The sequence below is a fragment of the Alligator sinensis genome, unplaced genomic scaffold (assembly GCF_000455745.1).
Source record: "Alligator sinensis unplaced genomic scaffold, ASM45574v1 scaffold1201_1, whole genome shotgun sequence".
Classification (NCBI taxonomy): domain Eukaryota; kingdom Metazoa; phylum Chordata; order Crocodylia; family Alligatoridae; genus Alligator; species Alligator sinensis.
This window is the reverse complement of record NW_005842690.1, coordinates 771,132-792,213: the sequence shown is the minus strand read 5'-3', so window position 1 is coordinate 792,213 and position 21,082 is coordinate 771,132. Positions and strand designations below refer to the sequence as shown.

Below are 21,082 nucleotides of genomic sequence, written 5' to 3'. Positions count from 1 at the left end.
GTGGTGTTTGTATTACTGTTGTATTCTTCGATCTGGTCTTGTTCTGATTCTGAATGTGTGGCAGGCTGTCAGTGACAAGTTCTTTTGTTTGTGAGTGCTGTGTGATTTGTTGACTGTGGTCTGATTGATCATTGATTATTAATACCTATATATATGGTGTGTTGTGTTCTTCTTTGATCTGGTCAGACGCTGTGATTGGAAGGGCAGTCAGAGGCAAATCACACTCACTGGCCAGCTAGAGGTATTAGTCCTTCCCCCCCTGCTCCCCGTCCCTCTTCTAAGTTTTTGTTTCCCCCTAAAGACTGCCCTCTGAATCGCTGAATTTTTTCCGAATCAACTCGGAAAGTTTTAAGCTTCTAGTGATTTGATTCTGATTCAGATCTTCTCCAAATTGAAGCGCGAACCGAAGCTTTGCATGGCCCTAGATAGCAGCTAGCTCCAACCCACCACTGGAACAAAGACCTGTTCAGACAGACAGGTATTTCTAGTACATCTAATGCTTCTCAAATCTTGTGTTGTCTGCAAAAAACAGAGTAAGTAGGAGCCTTTGTACTAATGCCAGACCAATTTTATTCTTTTCCACTTGAGAGTCATAAAAAACAGAACTGGAAATTAATTATTACAGCAGTCAACAGGCTCTTAGTAAAACCAAGTGGCTGACAAGGTAAGAAGGGATCTGATTAGGACCCTCCATGTTAAAGTTTGTCTCTGTTCAGTCATTTTTCAGAAGCTTAGGCCTATGGAATGAAAACAGCTGGTCCCAGTCTTCCAATGACTGCCCAGGCCAGGCTCACACCTAATGCCTAGCTCAGGCTCAGCTCTGTGTGCACATGCAGGTGTGAGCCAAAAAGAACGTTAGAGTTCAAGCCAGCAAGAATAATCTGGCATTAGCTCCTGGAGGTCATAGTAACCTCACAAATCAATTATGTATTTTCTTGTTCCTACCCCATCTATTTAGTCAGGTTCCCTGTCTTGACTTATATTTTTTGGCTTGTTTTGCTCCAGCTTGGCTGTAACTTCAAACCAGCTGGCTTGCCCAGGTCGAGCATCACTCAATTTGTAAAACTGCTACATTTTTTAATTGGGCAAGGAAAATTTGTTTCTACCTTTCCCTGTTGTATGTAAACTTTATTTATTTGTTCATCCATTCAGCCTGCAGAACACCCAGAAGGAGCAGATCCAGCACCTTACTGGGGTAGTGGGAAAGGGTGTAAGCAAGAAGATTGTGACTAAGTAGCATGAAACTTAATTTAATGTCTCTCCAAAGCATGCCTACATAAATTAACACAGCCAAAGTGCAACAGGGCACACATTTTCCATGGTGTTCGGGATGAGTGTATGCCTTTCTTTTACTGTGGAGTGCTAGTTTCTCTTTCTATAGGTTTTGGAATATTCACTTCATTCTCCCAAGTTTGTCACCCTCCCTTTCCTCCTTACCAAGCAGCTGACCACTACAGCTCACCCCAATCAGCCTTGTAAGACAGACTATTGAAAGCTTATGCACCAGGTTCTGCAACACTTAATACCTCAATGCTGTCTTCCTATATTCTTTTCCGAATATTCCTATAAAATATTTACCCGAGACAGCACCCAGAGTGCCTGTTGAACTGGGAACCCAGTGAACCAGGTATTGTATAGTCAGAGGTAGTGTCTCTCTCCTGAGAAGCCTCCAGTCAAAAAAATCTTTCTTCTGATGTCTACCTCCCTCTTCCCTGCTCCAAAATTCCTTTCTTCCCTTGAACTTTCTCCTCTTCTTGTGTCTATGTTCAATCCTTCCTCAAGCCAGCTTCCAGCTCTGCTGCTTTAACTCTGCCTTCCCTTGCCTCTGCCATTTTAGTCCCTGTTTCTTACCTTTCTGCAGTGGATAATCACCCTCCCACACATTGGGGTGGTATGGGCAGCAAGGAGCATGGCTGACAGCAGGGCTGTGTGAAGCTTCAGTTGCTGATTCAATTCGGCAGAGATTTGGCCCAATTTGGCGGCCGAATCTCTGAATCTGAATTGAATCAGGAGACCCTTTTATCTCTCCAAATTAAATTGGAACCCTCCAAATCGATTCGGAGAGATTCAATGATTTGGACATAGACACAGCTTGAAATGTTTTTTCTATATACCTGAAGGTACCAGGCAGCTCATGAATGCTGTGATGCTGGGAGAAATGGAGCATCCCATGGGGGGGGGGGGGCCGGGCTGGGGGGGGGGGGGGGGGGGCAGTGTGCTCGGCAGCAGACCCAGAAGTGGACCAGAAGCACTTGCAGTCCACTTCCAGATCCGCTGCGGCTCGTGCAGAGGACCCCCCCACCCCACCCCAGGCCCCCGGCTTGCAGACTGGTGCCTCCTGGATCTGGGGGGGCATCCAGGGTCCCCCCATAGCCAATTGCTGGGCCGGTGGGAGGGGTGTTGGGGGGCCTCCTGGTGTGCTTGGCAGCGGACCTGGAAGCAGACCAGAAGTACTTCAGTTCCTCTTCCAGGTCCACCACCGAGCATGCACGGAGCCCCTCCATGCTCCTGTGGGACGCTCCATCCACCCCAACATCTCAGCATTTACAAGCCATGCCTCATACCTTGAGGTATGTAGAAAAAGCATTTAAAGCTATGTCTATGGACAAATTGCTGATTCTCTGAATCAGCATCGAATCTTCAAATTCTGATTTGGCCGATTTGAATCGGGACAGTGATCCCAATCAAAGACTGCAGCCTGCCTGCCTGCTCAGTAGAGTAGACAGCCTGAATCTGAAGGGGATCTGGGACAGAAATTCAATAAACTGATTTAACCTAAATCAGTTAAGTCTGATACTTATACATCCATACAGGTTTATCTTAAACTAGTTCTGGCCATTTTAAAAGTGGTTTATGTGCACTGAACTTCTGTTGTGTTACAGATTTGAACTGGTTTCCAATCACATATACTTGTTTATGTGTAATTTCTGTCCCTAGCCCTAATGTAATATGGATTCTGCAGCACTGGCTTTATGTTGACTAATGGGTCTGCATGGAGGGAAGTGTAATATGTGTGTTAGAGTACTCCTCAGAAGCCAAACCAAGATTAAGGCTCCTTTGTACTATGCATTATACAACCATGTCAAAAGTGATCGTCCTGGAGCCAAACAGCTTATCATCTAAACAGCTGAGACAGATCAGGCAGTGGCTCAGATCAGTCAGAAGCAGTCCCAGGAACAAAACTCAAGATTCCTGACTTCCAGTCCAAAGACTCAGCTACTGGACCACATTGCCCTAAGGAAGGACAAAAGAATTTGGAGTATTCCATTTATGATCTTTCTTTTTCTTCCATTGACTTACTGTATCCCAACAAGGATTTCAGGGAAGGGATAGAGTTACAAGCACCAAGATGGACCAGTAGATTAAAATGGTTTTTAATCTGTCATGTCATTCCTATGATAGCTCCAAGAGGCAGAGAAAATGGTTCAGAGCATGGATGATTGATTTCTGATAAATAGCTTGCTATTTAATAGCAATTGTTATAAATCAGCTTCATCATATGTCAACAGTCTTTGTGATTACTGATCGAAACCCAAAATTGTGTTCTAATGAGCATGGACCATAACAAGTCTCTATCTGAAACCATCAACATGCATCATTTTGTACCGGATAGCTGCATTGAAAAATGATTGCATAATAATGAAATAGCTGACAGAGAAGGGTTATATTATTCTCCAACCACAAGTTACATTTGTTACTTTGTATGCAAAATTTCTGCCCAGAAAAAAGAATATTTGAGCCAACTGAGTCTCCAGGCAAGGGCTGACAATTGGAAAAACAGATCAACCCATGTTCAAGACCACCAGCATGTGTCTGGTTATTGCTAGGCTATACACAAACAGTATAGTGGAAAGAAATTCCAAGCTTAAACAAAACACATACACACACACATATACATCTTGTACTCCTATGTCTCGTTATATTTTGGACAAAAAAAATGTTCAGAAAATTCTGATGTTTCTCAACATATACCAGCAAACCACTTTAATGTCTATATTTGGAGAAAGCAGCTCTATAAACAGCTGTCAAATAGATCTGCAGGAAGATTTTGGCATGGGAAGAGCATAGAAGACCATATCTAATTGTTTTAATGATGGAACATTAATGTCCTGAGTAAATCTAGAAAAAATGCAGAGTGATCTGAATTCTGTAAAAGTCTGCAGTTTTGACCGCACACAAAAGGGGAAAGTTAGAAAACTTACCCATTTCATCATAAAATTTATCCTGCAAAAAGCAATTCAGAAAGGCTAATTAGTTCAGACATCCTGGATTAGCTGTAATTTGAGCATATGAAGGCACAAATTCATTGAAGTGGATGGTGTTTTTCAAGCACTAAATGTGGCTCCAAATCTTTCTAGTATAAAACTTTTTAACAGCACAAACTACCAAAAACTGTTCACATATTGTGAAGTCCAGAACATACAGTAACTTAGTGTTGGTTAAAAAAAAAAGCAGAGAAATTGTAAAATCAAATACATGTAACCCGGGCGGTACTCCAAAAGGTACCCCCTCTCCAATTGAAGGGATCAGAACAGGTGCACAAGCGCTGTGGGAGATGTAGCCACCCTCTTCCCCCTACAGAGCAGAGCCAGACCACCACTGGGGACTTAACCATATACCTTTTAATGAGGGAACATAACAGGCATAATCGGGGGGTATAGTGGACACCACAATGCCCCAAGGGGCAGGATTCAGCAAAGGTTAGACACTTACAATCATTGGCAAAAGACAGGGTTAACAAAATATAAAACACAAAACACAAACAACAGAGCAAACAATACTGGTTGGGGAAATATAAAAAGGCACAAAATACAAAATGTCAAAGGACAAAGAAATATAGGGCCTAGGTCACTGGAGGGGGAGAACAGGGGGAAAACACAATGGCTCCCGTCTACTGCAAGAGGAATTTCTCCTTGTTAGCTCACTCATCCCAAGTCACCAAATCTGGAACTTGAACTCAGATCTCCCACGTGGTAGGCAAGAACACTGCCACACAGTCACAAGTGCTGGTACTACTCCAAGCTGCTAGAGGTCTTGACCTTCCTGGAGCCCTGGCCTCACGTCAAGCTGCCTGGCCTCTGATTGGAGGAGCTGGAAGCCAAGCTGGGACCCCTCAGGTCATTGCTCAGATCCTCCTGCTGGCCACAGCCTCTTGTAGGAGATCCTGGAGCCCAGCAGGATGCCTCTCTTGCCGGCCACACACCGTGCTGCTGAGGGTCCCACTGCTGCCTGCAGGTCCTGCTCCTTCAGGCTCTTCTGGGGCAACTGCTCCCGCCCCATTGGCTCAGCTTTTTGAAGCTCCTTCCTCATAGTCCCTCGCTAGTCTCCCCTTGAGTCAGCTGTGCTGCCCCTTTTTTCCCCCTCCAGGTGACCCAAGGGGCCAACCAGGGGACATGAGCGGTGACTCTCTGGGCCTGATTGGTGAGGAAAGGGAATCCCAAGTCCTCCAATCATCTTTTGCCCTTTCAAAACCCCTGGGCTAGGTCACTGCCAGCTAGCCCGTCACATTCAGAACACAGATCTAAGGTCTCTAAGGGCAACATGCTAATACTAGTTTAAATGTCAAGGTTAAACTTCCATGAATGCCACATAATACTTTTCAGGGCTGCTGATCACGGCTGGCATTATAAAGAAAGGAAAAACAAATAAACACAGTCTATGTGAGATTCCTGGACATAAGGAAATGAAAGTTCATGTATTACACAAATGTGGGTAAGCAAAAGACTGTCATGAAATATCCTCCAAACATGAACTCATTCTATAGAAAAATATACCGATCTCTCCTGCCTCCATCATCCTCCATGATTACTTCTCGATACCCTAGCTCATATAGGCTTTGATGCCACAAACACCAACCATCCAAGACTGAAAATGCTCCTACCTCTGCAAACTAGCTAAACTCAGTTACAGAAAATATATCTATGAAAAAATCTACCAGATAGAAATCAGTTACAAAAGTCTGAGGCATTTTGACTATTTAAATCTAACAAAGATGGATAATATTAGATAAGTTGTTTTCCCACAACCTCCATTTAGATACAGTCTGTATAGCGGGCCAAAATGTGAGCAAACAGTTATGTTAAAAGAATTTAATCAAAAATCTACTTAAGACTTCCACTGATTTCAGTGAACTTTGAATCAGATACTGAAAGTCCAACATGAGAAAACTCCAGAGAGAAAGAGATGATCTGAAAAGAGTATGGAGTATGAAGGGCTAGATCATACTTACCCTTCATATCCTTCAGTGGCAGGTACATAACTGTGTAATAGTAGTTTATGGCACTTCACACAGGGGAGTCAGTGTTCATTGGTCTACTAAGTATATTCAGTAAGGCTGCTATTCCATCCAGGCAACTGCCTAGAAGAAATACAGTCATCCAGGCATATGCATAAGGCTGTGCTAGTCTTGAATTTCAGCTGCCAGAAACCTCACAAGTAGTGGGTGTTTGATAGTGGAGGAGGAGGCCTTTCCTACCTCCTTGCTCAGGGAGTGGGAGACAAAAGTTCTCGGCTCACCCTCACTTAGAGGGTTTGCAATCTGCATACCCACTTCCCAAAATGGTCTAACTATTAGGCCATACTCTCTCCAGACCTCCCTGGCCAGACAAAGGAGGGAAATTTATGGATCTAGGAAGATGAGAAAAAACTCAGTGGTGTGCAGCTCAGTAAGATGGAGGACACCCTGGAAAGGAGGGGACCCTGAGTCCTAACCTAGGCCCCTGCCCTCAGTGGGGCAGTAATTTTCCCAATGCTGTTTATTCAGTGCATATTAACTGTAAGGTGCAGTGGGTCAGCTTCTATAGGAGGGTTAAATAAGGGTCTGGGCAATATCTTATCTATAGACAAGTCATTAAATTAGACCGCTTTGCTGGGAAGCAGGAGATATCGAGTCAGTAGTAGATCCAGGACGCTGAAAAGGAGAGTGCAGCAGCAGTGGGCTCATTACCTATGAATCCAACAAAGAGAGGAGCAGCAAAGATTTAGTAATGTCAAGCTTTGTGTAACACCAGTTTCAGGGATTCATGGAAGGCTTCCTTTGCCATCTCATGACATCAGTCTGGTACTTTTAACAAGTACAAAATATACTTTAAAAAATGCAGAAATATGATGTCAATGACAAGCAGGACACACTTCTTTTTTCACATTAAAATGAGCTTTAGTTCTTTTTCCACAGGAAAAACCTTTTGACTTGCTCTGATTTACTATAGTTTGAATGCACTTTAGTATGTATGCTGTTGATAAATAACCAAGAGAGTTCTTTGTTTCAGAAGTGTGAGGCTAAATATTATAACTACTAGTATCAGGAGTACGGTTGTTATAAGTTTCATTACTACTTTGGTGAGTCCATTAATACTTGCTTGCAGTGCTGAGTGACATCAGCGTCTCTTGGGATTTAGTTAAATACTGGACAGTTTATGCGGATAATTAAGGGGCACATCCAAGCACTGTATGAAGCCACATGATGAAAATTTCCTCCTTTGTGCTATTTCTGTTTCCCAATATGCACATATTGATTCATACAGTTGTAAAGATTACTCATTAGCTGGTAGACCTATTGGGTGGGAACCTAAGAAGTAATGCCAATGAAAGATTTTCTTCCCTTGGTTGTTTAGAAGCTGCACTCAAATTAAATTTCAAAGCTGGTAAAAGGTCAGAATCCCTGCAATTTACAACCTAAATATTAATCCTGATCTTAAAAAAAAATTACATTCATTTTGGAAAAACGTATCAGGTCAAACAAATGTGTATGCATTTAGGGCTGATTCACAGACCACTGAAATCAACCAGCAGATTTCCACAGTAACTTACAGAGGCTTGCATAACAGCCCTTGCAACTATGGCAAGCCAACTATACACACATTTTGCATACCTTATTTTAAACATTGAAAACACCCTAATCCCTTAGTTTTGGGCATTCTGTGAAAATCACATCTTTCTATTTCAACATCTAATCCATGCCCATGCATGCTTTGCTTTTAAAGTTTACTAAAATTCCATTTTGCCATTTTTTAAAAATCTTTCAACATGGTGTTTAGTCTGATTCACAAGAATATCCTATGCTCAGGTAACTCAAAATAACTTTGTTTTTACAGTCCTAAATCTCTCTCTGTGTTCTTATATGATGCCTGTAAATGAGAAACGTATGTTTTGCCAAGTTGGAAGAAGTCGGCTAAAAATTAAAGAAGTTATCCCAGTAAACAGCTCTAGCTATTCTATTCTAAAGCAGAAAATGGTTTTTATACAACAGTTTACTTTAGTCACATAGCACCTGGAAATGAATGATATTGTTGAGCTTGTTTCAAGGTTATATCAAGGAAATTAGATGCAAAAATCTCCATGTAAGTGTGATATTCTGATTGAGAAGTTAAGTGAACAAAAATAAAGAAATACAAAGCTCTGATCCTGCAATTGACTCTGCATGGGAAGAGTCTTCCACATTTACAGGTTTGCTTGCAGGTAGTAATTATAGAATCAGAACCAAGACTTGTTCTGATACAGGTTCACTTCCCCCACCTCAGCCAAAGGCCCCCCTCCTGTATGATCTTGTTGGGTTCCTCCACCTTTCTCAATGTCTATCTAGAAAATGGAAACAATAACAACTCCCTTGTCGATCTAGATCAATGGTTCTCAACTTTTTTAGAAGCAGGGTACCCCTCCACAACTGTTAAAAAAATGTATTGGCACCTTGGCTGAGAACTAATGTTGCACTACTCCAGCTTATCTCCGTGGTTCTCAACCTGCCTGCATTAGGGTTATCTGATAAACCTAAAGCAGGCAAGAATGGAGCCACAGCTAATGAGTTTTGTGCCCTGGGGGGGCAGGGTCGGGTGTTGGCAGAACAGGAGGGTGGCCTTATCTGCCCTCCACTGCTCCAACCACGTGGTGTAAAGGGCTCCTCCAGACCAACCTGACCCTTTTGGCTGAGCAGCATAAGGGCTTTTCCCATCCAGCCTGGCTTCTTCAGCAGTGAAAAGGGCTGCGGCTGGAGTGTTTGCTTTTGCTTCAGCACTTTCTGGTCTGACCCTGCTTGCTCCTCCTGGAAATAGAAGGATGCAGGACAGTCCCATAAGACCTGCATGCCTCTGGTTCTGGGAAGAGCATGTGGGGTCGGACTGAGAAGGGCTGCAGGAGAAGTGTGGGCTCTGGTCACAGCTGCTTCCCAATCTGCCTCCATAAGAGGTGAGCAGAGCCGTTCCACCTAGCCATGCCAGCACCTGCACTGTGGCACCCTTACAAGGAGCTCACTGCACCGCAGCATGCTACAGCACCTTGCTTCAGAACTACTGCTCTAGACTGAGCTTTCTAAGGCAGACTGCTGCATACCCTATGTAATTGTTAGGGCTAGCACAAAGAGGCCCTGATTGTGGTTGGGGCCTGTTGGCAACACCATAATACAAATAGCAAATGATAACAACAATTATAATGTTCATGCATCAACCACAGCTGTGTGTAACAGGGGAAATGTATTACCATACAGAATAAATGAAAATACTGCACCCACAAGTAAGTCCAGAGGGCGTTAAAAACTCACTTATTGCGCTCCATCACTTTTCCCCGCTCCTCTTCCCACATTTAATTATACAGTAGCATAATGCTTTTGACAGGTGTTGCTGGCAAGAAAAAGGGTTGGATTTAGATGTGCAGGACTCCTTTTAAAAATCAACAGCTCCCATCAGCTCTAGCCATCCAGAAACCCAGGTAAAACTAACACTAAATATTTCCCCTGGGCATCTTTAGCAGACAATCATTCTGCATTTACAAATGCTGAGTCTGTTTATAAAACAAGGATAACATTTTGCAGGAGATAAAAAAATGCAGCATCAGCTTGGAAAGATGCAGTAGCAATATAAATAAGTAAGCTTCCACCCTGCCAGTATCACTAGCAGTAGCTCCAACCACCAGAGTGCATATCCAATATGCCAGTATCCCTTTACTGTATGGCTTCCCCCTCACTCTCTCTGACTTTACCTCACTCAGTTTGTCATCAATGTACTTTCCATGTCCAGGAGGGTACTTGGGCAGGTCTTCCCCTACTCCCTAGGGCAGCGGTTCCCAACCTTGGGTCGCGACCCAAATGAGGGTCATAGGGGCAATGCTGGCAGTGCCACACACAAAAGACAAGCCATGCCATGTGCCGGGAGCTCCCCTGCCCCTGGGCCGCTGCCACCGTGCTCCACTCCCAGCAGCGGGTTGTGGCAAAAAAAGGTTGGGCACCACTGTGCTAGGGCAACAGAGGCCAATTCTTGCCTGCTTTCTGGTGGGCATGCCGCAAATTAAACACTGCAACTTGCTCCACCTTCCCCATGCTACTCTGCCCCCCTTCCCCCACCCTAACTGCTGTTCTGCTTTCTTCTCCCTGTTATGTGTTCCCTAGCTGATCTTTCTGCTCCCTGCCTTATTTGCCACTGTGCTGCCCATCCCACCTCCTCAATCTGCCACTTGCCGCACACAAAGGCTGCCTGTGCTACTTGTGGCACTGATACTACAGGTGGCTGCTAGGACTGTGCGAAATTTCTCCAGCTGTTTCAATGCTGTTTTGACTCATTTCAAGCTCGAAACAGTGAAATTGAAATGAAACAAAGGGCTTTGAAACAGCCTTGAAACAAAACGAGGGCAGTTGAAATGTCTGTGAAATCTATGAAACGTTTCGAAAGTTTTGAAACATTTTGAGTTTCGAAGCAGCCTGGCTGAGCTCCCCTCCCCAGTACTAGGATCAGGCTGGGGAAGGGAACTGAGCCCGATCGCTCAGTTCCCCTCCCCAGTGCTACGATCCATTGGGCCGGGGAAAGGAACTGAGCCCAGCTGAGCTTAGTTCCCCTCCCCAGCACTAGGATCGGGCTAGGGAAGGGAGCTCAGCCCAATCGCTCATTTCCTCTCCCCAGTGCTGCGATCAATTGGGCTGGGGAAGGTAACTGAGGTCGATCGCACAGCCCCTACAGCCCTCCTGGGGTTGCAGCCCCCAATCTGCCTGCCGGATGACAGAAGCCAGGCGCTGCTGCCTGGGACTGGCAGCATGCTGGCACCAGTCCCAGATGGCAACACCCAGCTTCCCTCCCTCATCTGGCCGGGGGGGACGGGGGGCCCGCCCTGGGAGGGCTGCGGGGGCTGTGCCAGTCCTCCTGGGGTTGCGGGCCCCCGATCTGCCTGCTGGATGAGAGAGGCTGTTTCAAGCTTCCCCATTATAGCCTATGAGCGAAAGTCAAAACAGTGTCACTGTTTTGACGAAATGAAACGGAACAGCAGTTTCAAATTGAAACGAAACACTGCGCCATCAAAACGCCAAATCGCAAGTCGAAACAAAATGGTGCTGTTTCACACAGCCCTAATGGCCACCCCTGCCCTACAGGAAGTGTAGCCAGTCTAGTTTAGAACCAACATTGTCTTCTGCAATAAATCAGGCGGTGATTTTCCAGGAAACAGCTTCCTTCACTATTTTCCAGAGCACAATCCATCCTCTACACTGAATGAGACAAAGAGCTTGTGTACAGCGGTATGTGGTCACATCATTAAAGACTGTGTCATACAATGCTTTGCAGTATAAGTGAGCCAATCAGAGGTTGAATAGGAAACTTTTTCTCAGGTATTTTTGTACTCTTGAGTGCTTCAGTTTTTTCTCAGCTGCAGGGATTTTAGCTTCAGCCAGAATGAGGAGACTTGCCTTAGCTTTGCTGCTGCCATCTCCTGCTTCCGTGAAGAACTACTACCCACTCCTCCAGTATGTGACCAACAGAACATAAAGCACCATCCTCACATGCATCCTAAACCACAGCTCCTCCTACCATTCCTCTTTCAGGTTCTGCTCCCCAACCAATTTGGAGATTGTTTCCAGTTCTGGTGACTCCCCAGAGTGCCTGAGTAGAAAATTAGGTTTTCTTGGAAAAAAGGTTAGGTGAATGAAGATGAAGGTGTGCCCTCTGCCCAGACACTCAGTGTTGATAGCAAAGAATTGGTAGCAAACTCCCAGCAGAGTTTCTCTCTTGTCTGGAGCTCTAGGTCAACAGCTTGTCTGCTCCTTCCCTGGTTCACCACCAGCAGTGCTAGCTGTAAACTCGCTGCATTCTTATGGCTTCAGGTGACAGGGCATATAGTAACACAAGACTAATGGCTAGTCTACAGAGCCTGTGCTGCTGTGCTCCCTCTCTGTGCACACTGACTCCCCAAAATGAAACAATGTAGGCACCTTGGAGCAGCCCTGAGCCTACACCAAGCCCCACCCTTGACCTGTTTCTTTTGGGCTGACTGGCAGACACACAGCCCTGCTCTTAAAGTGGATGAAATGTCTTATTTCCATATCTGGCCCTTGGGGAGCAGAAGCAAGGGAGCAGAGTGTAATTCTCAGCAGTACTCCCAGGTGCAGCATGGATGCAAAGTGGGCTTGCCCAAAATGATACAGACTTCAAGTAAAAGCTGTGAAGCTTCCTTTTGGTTCAATAACATGACGTACTGCAAATGATCCAGATAAATCTGCACTGCTGCAAATGACTATGAAGCCCAGCATTGCTGTTTCTCATCCAGAAGACTGTATTGCCTTATTACAACCTACAAGCGTAAGATATTAATTCATTTTCTGTTTAAGATCTCATATAAAATGAATGGGAAAGGAAGAGAGAAAGATGTGCTAGTTAACCAGCAATTCCTCCTCAGTGGGAGGATACAAAAATTGAAGGCAGAGATAATATTACGTCCCTTGGGCATTTGAAGCTTGGTGGTATGGAACACATGCCTTTGATAATCAGCATCAGTATCTCTTTCATGTCAGTGAGCAGAAAATAGGGCCTCTTCAAAGAAACTAATTCAGAAAAGAAATTGCTAAACAGGCCTGACTGGGCTGAGTAATGCTGGAAATTAAGAACCCTGAAGGGGCAGAATTAGAGCGGAGGTCAGGACTTCCAGGCGGGGCAGGGGAATAAATTAATAGGCCTCTGTGCTGCATCTGAAGTTTTGATGATTGTCATAGAATACCCATGTCTCTCCCTTTCTCTCACCCCATATGCTTCCCTGATGATTAGAGTTCTGCCGCCTTGTCAGAAAACAGCATGAATTAGTTGGTGGCCAGAAGCTTATTAGCCTAAGCTTTTGAACAGCTTCAGAGCTTCAATTACACAACCTCACTGATTTTTTTTTCATCCTGACTTTTCCTTAATGTTAATCCACTATCAGATATTTGTCCTTTATCTGGGACACCAGGGCATCCAGCAAATATATATGACAGAATGAGGCTTTGTTCTTTTGCCATTATAAATTTGCTTTAGTGTGTGCACTGCAAATAAGGAATTATTTTTTAACAATTCATGGTTTTCTCTGTTTTTACCTTTCTGGAACAAGTAACCTGCTGTTCCACATGTCGCATCATTTAGAAAACTGCTGATGGTTTTCATCTGGGATTTTCAACTGCGGTCCCAATAGCAGAATGTGTTTTCACTTAGGCATCTTTGGCAATCAGAGTCTTTATGGCTATAAGCACAAGTTGCTCAAAAGTTTCTAGGAAGTGACAGATCTTAAAAAGAGGGCTCCACAAGTTGCTGGTAGTAAAGGACAATCCTAACAAGACCTTCTGTTTAGGTGACACAGATTATGGCCATTTAGGCCTACATATGCAATTTAAGACTGTGTTTAGGGAACCACAGCCTAGTTTCTTTCTAGTGTAAGCATGTTTGGAATACATTGCAACTTTTCTCCTTAAACTGGGCCTAGACTATAAACCAACCAACACAGGTAACAGCACCCTCAGACTCCTGGCCCTGCTCTATGCATGTAGCCTCCAAGGGTGTGTCTACACATTCCTTAATGCACCGTAATTACAGCATATTAAGTTTAGTACTTATAATAACAGGTACTAACTTAATGCACTGTAATTGGTGCTACTGTGCAGTAGCACCAGCACACACTTTTTTTACGCTAGTGAGCAGTAGACTAATCCTATTGCGCATTAGCATAGTTTTTGCCTGCTGTGTTAATGTGCAGTAGAATTAGTCTACTGCACATTTAGGGTCTTGTGCAGACGCGCCCCAAGCCTTGAAGCACTGAGTGGGCTAATTAGCACTGGTGGGGAACAGTGACAATCTGCTTTTGGTGTTGCATAGAGGTGATTACACTGCTTCCAAGACACATGTAGCCTGTGTTCAGCACCACAACATGTTAGAGCAGGGGCAGGTAATTATTTCAGGTGGAGGGCCGCTTACCCAGGTTTGGCAAGCTGTGGAGGGCCGCATGGGTAGCCCCACCCCTTGACAGGTGCCTCACCCCCTGGTCACCATCTTGGGACCAATGTCTCAGGGCCAGCACCAGCGGGGCCCGGAGCAGGGTGCAGGCTGGCAGGGGTCTGTGGAGCCGGGTTGGACTTCACCAGCAAGGAGAGGGGGGAACTGGCAAGGGAGCAGCTGCTGGCCGGGACCCTGTACCCCTGCCACCCTGCTCTAGGCCCTGCTGGTGCTGGCCCTGGGACACTGGTGCGGGCCCCATGCTCCTGTGCCCACTAACTCCTAGTGCCCCCCCAGCCCCGCGGTACAGGCCGGGGTAGCGCACAGCCCCAACCCCCTGCTCACTAGCAGGAAAGGAGCTGGTGCAGAGCACGTGGAAAAGTGGCCCCTCCTCCGCCCCGTGGCTGGTGCTCCCTGCTGCAGCCACTCGCAGCCAGCATGGGGCTGTCCTGAGCAGGCACAGGCAGCCCCATGTGGGCTGCGAGTATCTACAGCACGGAGCACAGGCAATGGGATGGGCAGCCTACCGTAGCGCGAACTCCACGTGGACAGTAGCAGCCAACACTGCTTGACGCAGCAAGCAGGGGGGCCACAGTGGCTGCCGTCGCAGGACAGCCCTGACGGGTGAGCCTGGAGCCAGCGCGGGGCCCAGGCTGGCAGTGGGGGCGGGTTATAAGCTGGTGCTGAGCAGGAGAAAAGCAGCCCCTTGCCTGCCTTGTGGCTGGTGCTGTGCGGGGCTGTCCTGAGCAGGCACAGGCAGCCCCATAAGGGCTGCAAGTGGCTGCAGCATGGGGCACCAGCCACGGGGTGGAGGAGAGGCCACTTTTGCCCATGCTCCGCACCAGCTCCTTCCCTGCCCTCCCCCCACCCTTACCTGAGGTTCGGGTGCCAGGGCAGCCACATGGTCCCAGGCCAGAAGCCGCTGCTGGGCCTTCCAGCTGTGGGGGCAGGGCCAGGTGGACCCTGCTGTTGCAGGAGCCCGCTGAGGATTCCCCTGGGTCCTACTGCTCCTGGTTCCTGTCATTTTTCACAGGAACCAAGGACATAAATTTTAATTAAAAAAAAATTTTTAAGGGCCCTGCAGGCCAGATGGAATGGACATGTGGGCTGGATGCGGCCCGAGGGCCATATTTTTCCCACCCCTGTGTTAGAGGGTGTTTTTCTCTGGAACAGCACATCTGTGGTCTAGGCATGGTCATTGACTATATAAAACAATTCAGTCCTATTTTTGCTACCCAAAAAAACTTCTATCACTTCGCTAGGAAGAACAACATTTAAACACAGTTCTGGCTTAATATACTTTGGGCTCTAGCATGGGCAAATTCTAAAAAACATTCTGTCCTCTGTGGATATCTGGGTATAATCTTCTTTAAGTGATCCTCGAGCACTTCCTATCTTGATAAAGAGAAGTGAAAACACCTGAAAGCAATTTTTTAGAAAGTATTTCATCTACCATTAAACTCAAAATTCTCACTGGCATCCATTAAGCTTTGTTACAAGGAAAATCTTAAGACCACAAGCAGGCATGCCTTAGCATAAAATGAGTGAGGTTCCTGAAGAAGTAGAACACAAATCATGCCAGGCAGGTTCCTTTCAATGCAGTGCAAAAATACTGTACATATAAAATGAATCCATTTCTGTGCTCAGACTTAGGGAGTTCTGGGGGGACTTAGAAGAGAATGAATCCTTATCCCAAGCTTCACTATTCTATGATTTCTAACTGCAGCTCCTGGAGGATCTGCATGGCCCTACTCTCCTCACCCCAAGTTTTCCTGTACTGGGAAGTCTGCTCTCAAGCACAGTTCTAAGACATCTAAAGATGTGCGAAACCTCTTCATTGTCACCCCTCCACCAGAACCTTAAGCTTCATGAGCCTTTTGCACAGAGTGCAGTTCAGTTCATAGCTAAATGAGTAATAATGTATTATGACTGTTTTACAGATGGGGAAACTGAGGCATAATACCCAAGGCAACACAGAAAAATCACTAAGAGAACCAAGACCATAACCACCCTGATGGTAAGTCAACACCACTTTAAACATTAGAACTTGTTCCCCATCACAAAGCTCAGAAGACTTCTCAGTGAAATCTGGATTTTTTTTTAAACTCTGCTTAATGGATGTTCTTCGTTATACATATATGTAATACTTTATTAAGTCCCCCTAAACTCTCAGCCTTGGTCATCTATTGGAGCCAAGGGCTCAACAGGTTCTTACTGTAGAAACAGATCAGTTTTCTTTCTAAATAAGGGCAAAAAAATATGTGTAGTAAAAAACTTCTTAGATATTTCTTTTCAAGCTTATATGTAATGGATGAAATTCAACCCTGTGCCAAGGAACAGCACAAGACATATGTCTTGGTTTAAGGGTTTATGTGGAGATTAACAGGTACAGAAGCTTTGTGCTAGGTTTCTTCAAATTAGTAAGTTTCAAACAGAATGAACTATTACTCTTATTCATTTTCTTACATAAAAGACATATTTAGGAGCCAGAAGAGCTATTAGGGAATGGGAGTCTGATGAGCCACCTGCCTTTTCTCTGTCCTCTCTTCTGGCTCTAGAAGGTGACACTGGTGCAGCTGTGTTCATTGTTAGAATCCACTAGATCACTTAAATCACTAGCTATGTCAAATCTCAAATGATAAAGAGCCACATATATTAATCTGCTGGCACAGTAAACTGAGTTCTAGCAATTCTTATGGGAAAGAGGCTTAAAGAAGTCAGCATGTTGGGTGAACTAGAATATGCAGATACATCAGCAAACATTTTCATATTATTGTTCTCATTTTTATATCTGCAGGTAGATCAAAGTGGTTTTAAAATAAAAATAACAGTTCTGAACTGTTCTTCCCTTCAGGGTTCACTTGTTTCCATAAACAATACCTATTGTGTGATTAATTCATTTCTACTGACAGGTCCGAATAAACATGCAGACAGCACAGATATTTCCATTGGCTTATGATGACATCTTGTCATGCTTCTTGTATTGTCATTTGTCATTCTACCTTGAACAAGAACAGCAAATGTGGCTTTCCCTTTAGTCTTCCCACCCATTTCTCCCTGAGGGAGGAAGGAAAAAAAAAGAACACTTGAGTAACAGCACTTCTGTTGATTGCAGAGCCTCATGCAGTCCAGAATCTTTCATCTTTTGATCAAAAGCACAGCACTTTTGTTTAACGCACAGCTTAGCGGTGATAGCACTTTGCCGTATAGACACTACAATGGAAGCTGTGACCTCCCAGTAGAGAAGATCTAGCATTGGGGGATTGCTATAGGCAGTGCTAAACTGGCTACAGATCCTTGATGCTACTGACATGTTTGCAAGCCAAACAGTTGTCGGAAATCATCCGTTTCCAACTACCAGTGACCTTTAAAAATATATAAAAATACCTACTCTCCTAAGATATAACGGGCTGATGGATGTTGCACTCCGATTTCTCAAACAGTCATTATGATTCACAAGCAGGAGATGTCAGGCATTACTAATATTTTTGTACACATATAATCAGAAGAACCAGTGCCAATAGAGCAGATACAGCGCAGCTTTTATATGAAGATGGATTACAACAGTTTACACAAACTAAGGACTTGGTCCAGAAGAATCAGGCCCTCTCTATATTATAGTTGCTACAGCAAGAAAGCTGTTTTTTAAAAGTTTCTTCTAAGAGAAATGTGCAAGCCTCATATAAAAGGCATTCCCTATTCACATCAAGCTATTCAATCTTATTGTCATGATTTTTAAAACTGAACTTCAAAATGAAAATATGGCATAGATGTGGCAATATTAGGTGACATTACATTATATTCTTAGGTATAAGTGTATAACCAGTTGTCTGGGATAGTTTAGGAACAGTAGCCTCCATCTGTATGTAGGTTTGGACTCAAAGAGAGTTGAGATCGTTTCCAACCCTATGATTCTATATAAATGTCAGGGCACGTTAGCAGAGTAGCCCGCTGTAGTCAAACACTGCCCTTAATGCCTTGTAAGGTTCCATTTTACAGAGGACAACATTTGGTGAGTTAGTACAACCTCAGCTTGGTTGAACCTGCCTGTATGCTATTATACAGCCAACAGGGATTTCAGGGTAAGGGAACTGTAGAAAGTTTGTGCTGTAGTAAAAACCAGAATCATGGTTTTTACTACAGCACGAGGCAGTAAGGCTGGGTAGTGCCTACAGAACTCTGCAATCTGAGAAAAAAAGATTTCTTCTCTTCTCACCTCTTCTCATCTCACCAATAACTGTTCCAAGTGGTGGGGTGGGGTGGGGCAGGGAGGGCCATGGTATGAGCTGTTTATTCAGGAAAAGCACCTGGTAGTAAGATTATGGGTATTTGTTTCTTTAGAGGGTGGGCAGGGGATATTAAGCAGCAATCCAGATGTAGAGGAGCAGATGGAAGGCCAGGTTCACAACCCTGCCTTGCTTCCTTGAGGGGCACAGTTAAGGTGCCTTGGTACAGATGAAGAGATACAGGTTTGAGCCTCACTTAGGACTTGTACCAAATACCACCCCCAAATGACCCAAGTGTAAAGGGATACACATGGTCATTTTAGCTGGGCACTCAAAGGCAGTCACACAATACTAACTACATCAATCCCCTGTGTACCAAAATCCCATTTGCTTTAAGATCACTAACCTAACTGGCTGCTAGCCTTAGAATGGACCTTTGACCTTGACCTCTCCTTCCTTGGCATTCCTCAGCCAGCACAAAGAGAGTTGAAAACTCCCTATGAATCCTATGCTTATGTTACCTTCAGCATATGAAATCCCACACCACTATCTCCACTGATCCTGCAGGAAGGAGCAGGAGGGGGAGGAAGGGGCAGAAGGAGGCAAAGCAAAATTCTGTTGCACTCCTCATCTGGTGTTTAGACCCAAGGGGACACCATCTCAGCTGGGGATGGTTTAGAATTGTGGAACCTGGAATCAGCAGAGAGAATGGCCCTGTGCACTTAAAAGACTGGGGCAGGTTAGAAAATTTACAGAGGTAACGTTCTTCAAATATGTCCCTATATATCATAAAATGTTCCTGTTAAACTTTACCGAATAGGGGACAATGTTGACAGGTGGCAATAACAGGTGGCTTAACTGTGAGACAGTTAGGTGGGTAGGAAGCTGGTTGTGGGGTAGGATCCAGAGAGTTCTAATGAATGGATCTGTGTCATCCTGGCACGAAGTAGCCAGTGGTATCCCTCAAGGGTTGGTACCTGGTCCAGTGCTTTTCAACATCTTTATCAATGATTTGGATGTGGGGGTGAAGAGCTAATTGGCCAAGTCTGTGAAGAACACCAAGTTATGGGGAAGCATGATCACACTTGAAGATAGGCTACAGCTACAGGTGGACCTAGACAGGCTAGCAAGTTGGGCAGATTGGAACCAGATTAAGTTCAATATCGAGAAATATAAACCGTTCCACATGGGGACAAACAATCCCCTACACACCTACAGGCTTGGCAGCGCCAAACTGACCAGCACCACGAATGAAAGGGACGTGGGGGTAATAATAGACCATAGTATGAATTATGAGCCGGCAGGGCAACACTGTAGCCAGCAGAGCAAATAATACTCTGGCATGCATCAATCGATGTATCTCCAGCAAAACCAAGGCAGTGATTCTTCCGCTCTGCTCAGTGCTGGTGAAACCATAGCTGGAGTACTGCATCCAGTTCTGGGCGCCACACTTCAACAAGGACATGATAAAATTCAAGAGAGTCCAGAGAAGGGCCACCCGTATGATCAGAGACTTACACGTCAAGCCATACAAGGAAAGGCTGAGGGACCTGGGGCTCTTCAGCTTGAAAAAGAGAAGGCTGAGAAGGGACGTGATAACAGCTTACCGCTACATCAGGGGAGTACATCAAGGGCTCGGTGAACAACTGTTCACCAGGGCACCCCTTGGTAAAAAACAGGAGTAATGGCCACAAACTCCTGGAAGACCATCTCAGGCTCAACATTAGGAAAAACGTCTTCACAGTTAGGGTGTTCAGACTGCGGAATAGGGTCCCTCCAGAGGTGGTGCAATCACCTACCCTGGAGGTCTTCAAGAGGAGACTGGATGGTCACCTCACTGGGGTCACCTGGGGTTGTCTTTCCTACCTGGTACAGGGGAGCTGGACCCGATGATCTTCTGAGGTCCCTTCCAACCTTACAATTGATGAATCTATGAATAAGAATCTATCCATTCATAGATTCATAGGTTGGAAGAGTTAGAAGGGAACTTGCAACATCATCTGATCTAGCCCCCCTGCACTAGGCAGGAAAGACAACTTCCTCATTCCTCCATGAGGACGTTTGTTAGACAGTAAATTTTATATATATCTCCTATTTTGCATTCATTTATCTGACAGACTGCAAAATGGTAGTGTGCAAACGGTTAAATAATTGCCATGCTTCTGAAATCACAATCCCACCTGCTGTCTATCATGATCTGTGGATCAAGCATCACCACCAAACCACAGCACTCTGGCTGCATCTGGACAATGAGACCTACAGAGTGATTGTGCATACAGCTCCATATAAACAAATCACACACCATTTTTTCGAGTATTCTTCTGAGATTGCCTGAATGTGTAACACTTGTTTAACAACAGTGGAATCCCAGGACTAGCCTTTTGCGGGGAATGGGCTTCCCTCCCCCAGTGCTAACTATCCCTTCTGCCAAAGCGCACACACACACACATATGAAATAGCTCAAGCCTTACAAAGAACTAGAGCCATCCAGCCTAGACCTCAAGGGCAAATTAGCACTGAAAAGAAATGCTAAAGGGTCCGGAGATAAATCTGACAATGTAGCCTCCATGTGGGATTTGGTGCCCCAGTCTCTGCTCATCCTTAGATGTTATTGCCTCTTCAAGTGGGATGAGCATCAGCACAGGGGGTGGTAGA

The 21,082-nt window shown here is 45.0% G+C and overlaps 1 long non-coding RNA gene across 1 annotated transcript in view; it reads left to right on the top strand.

The window, feature by feature from the left end:
- Positions 1–21,082, top strand: part of LOC102367900 — a 93,095-nt gene that overhangs the window by 47,265 nt on the left and 24,748 nt on the right. The window contains exon 2 of the long non-coding RNA XR_003096324.1: positions 16,142–16,218. This is a non-coding gene — a long non-coding RNA (uncharacterized LOC102367900). The remainder of the gene's footprint in view (positions 1–16,141; positions 16,219–21,082) is intronic.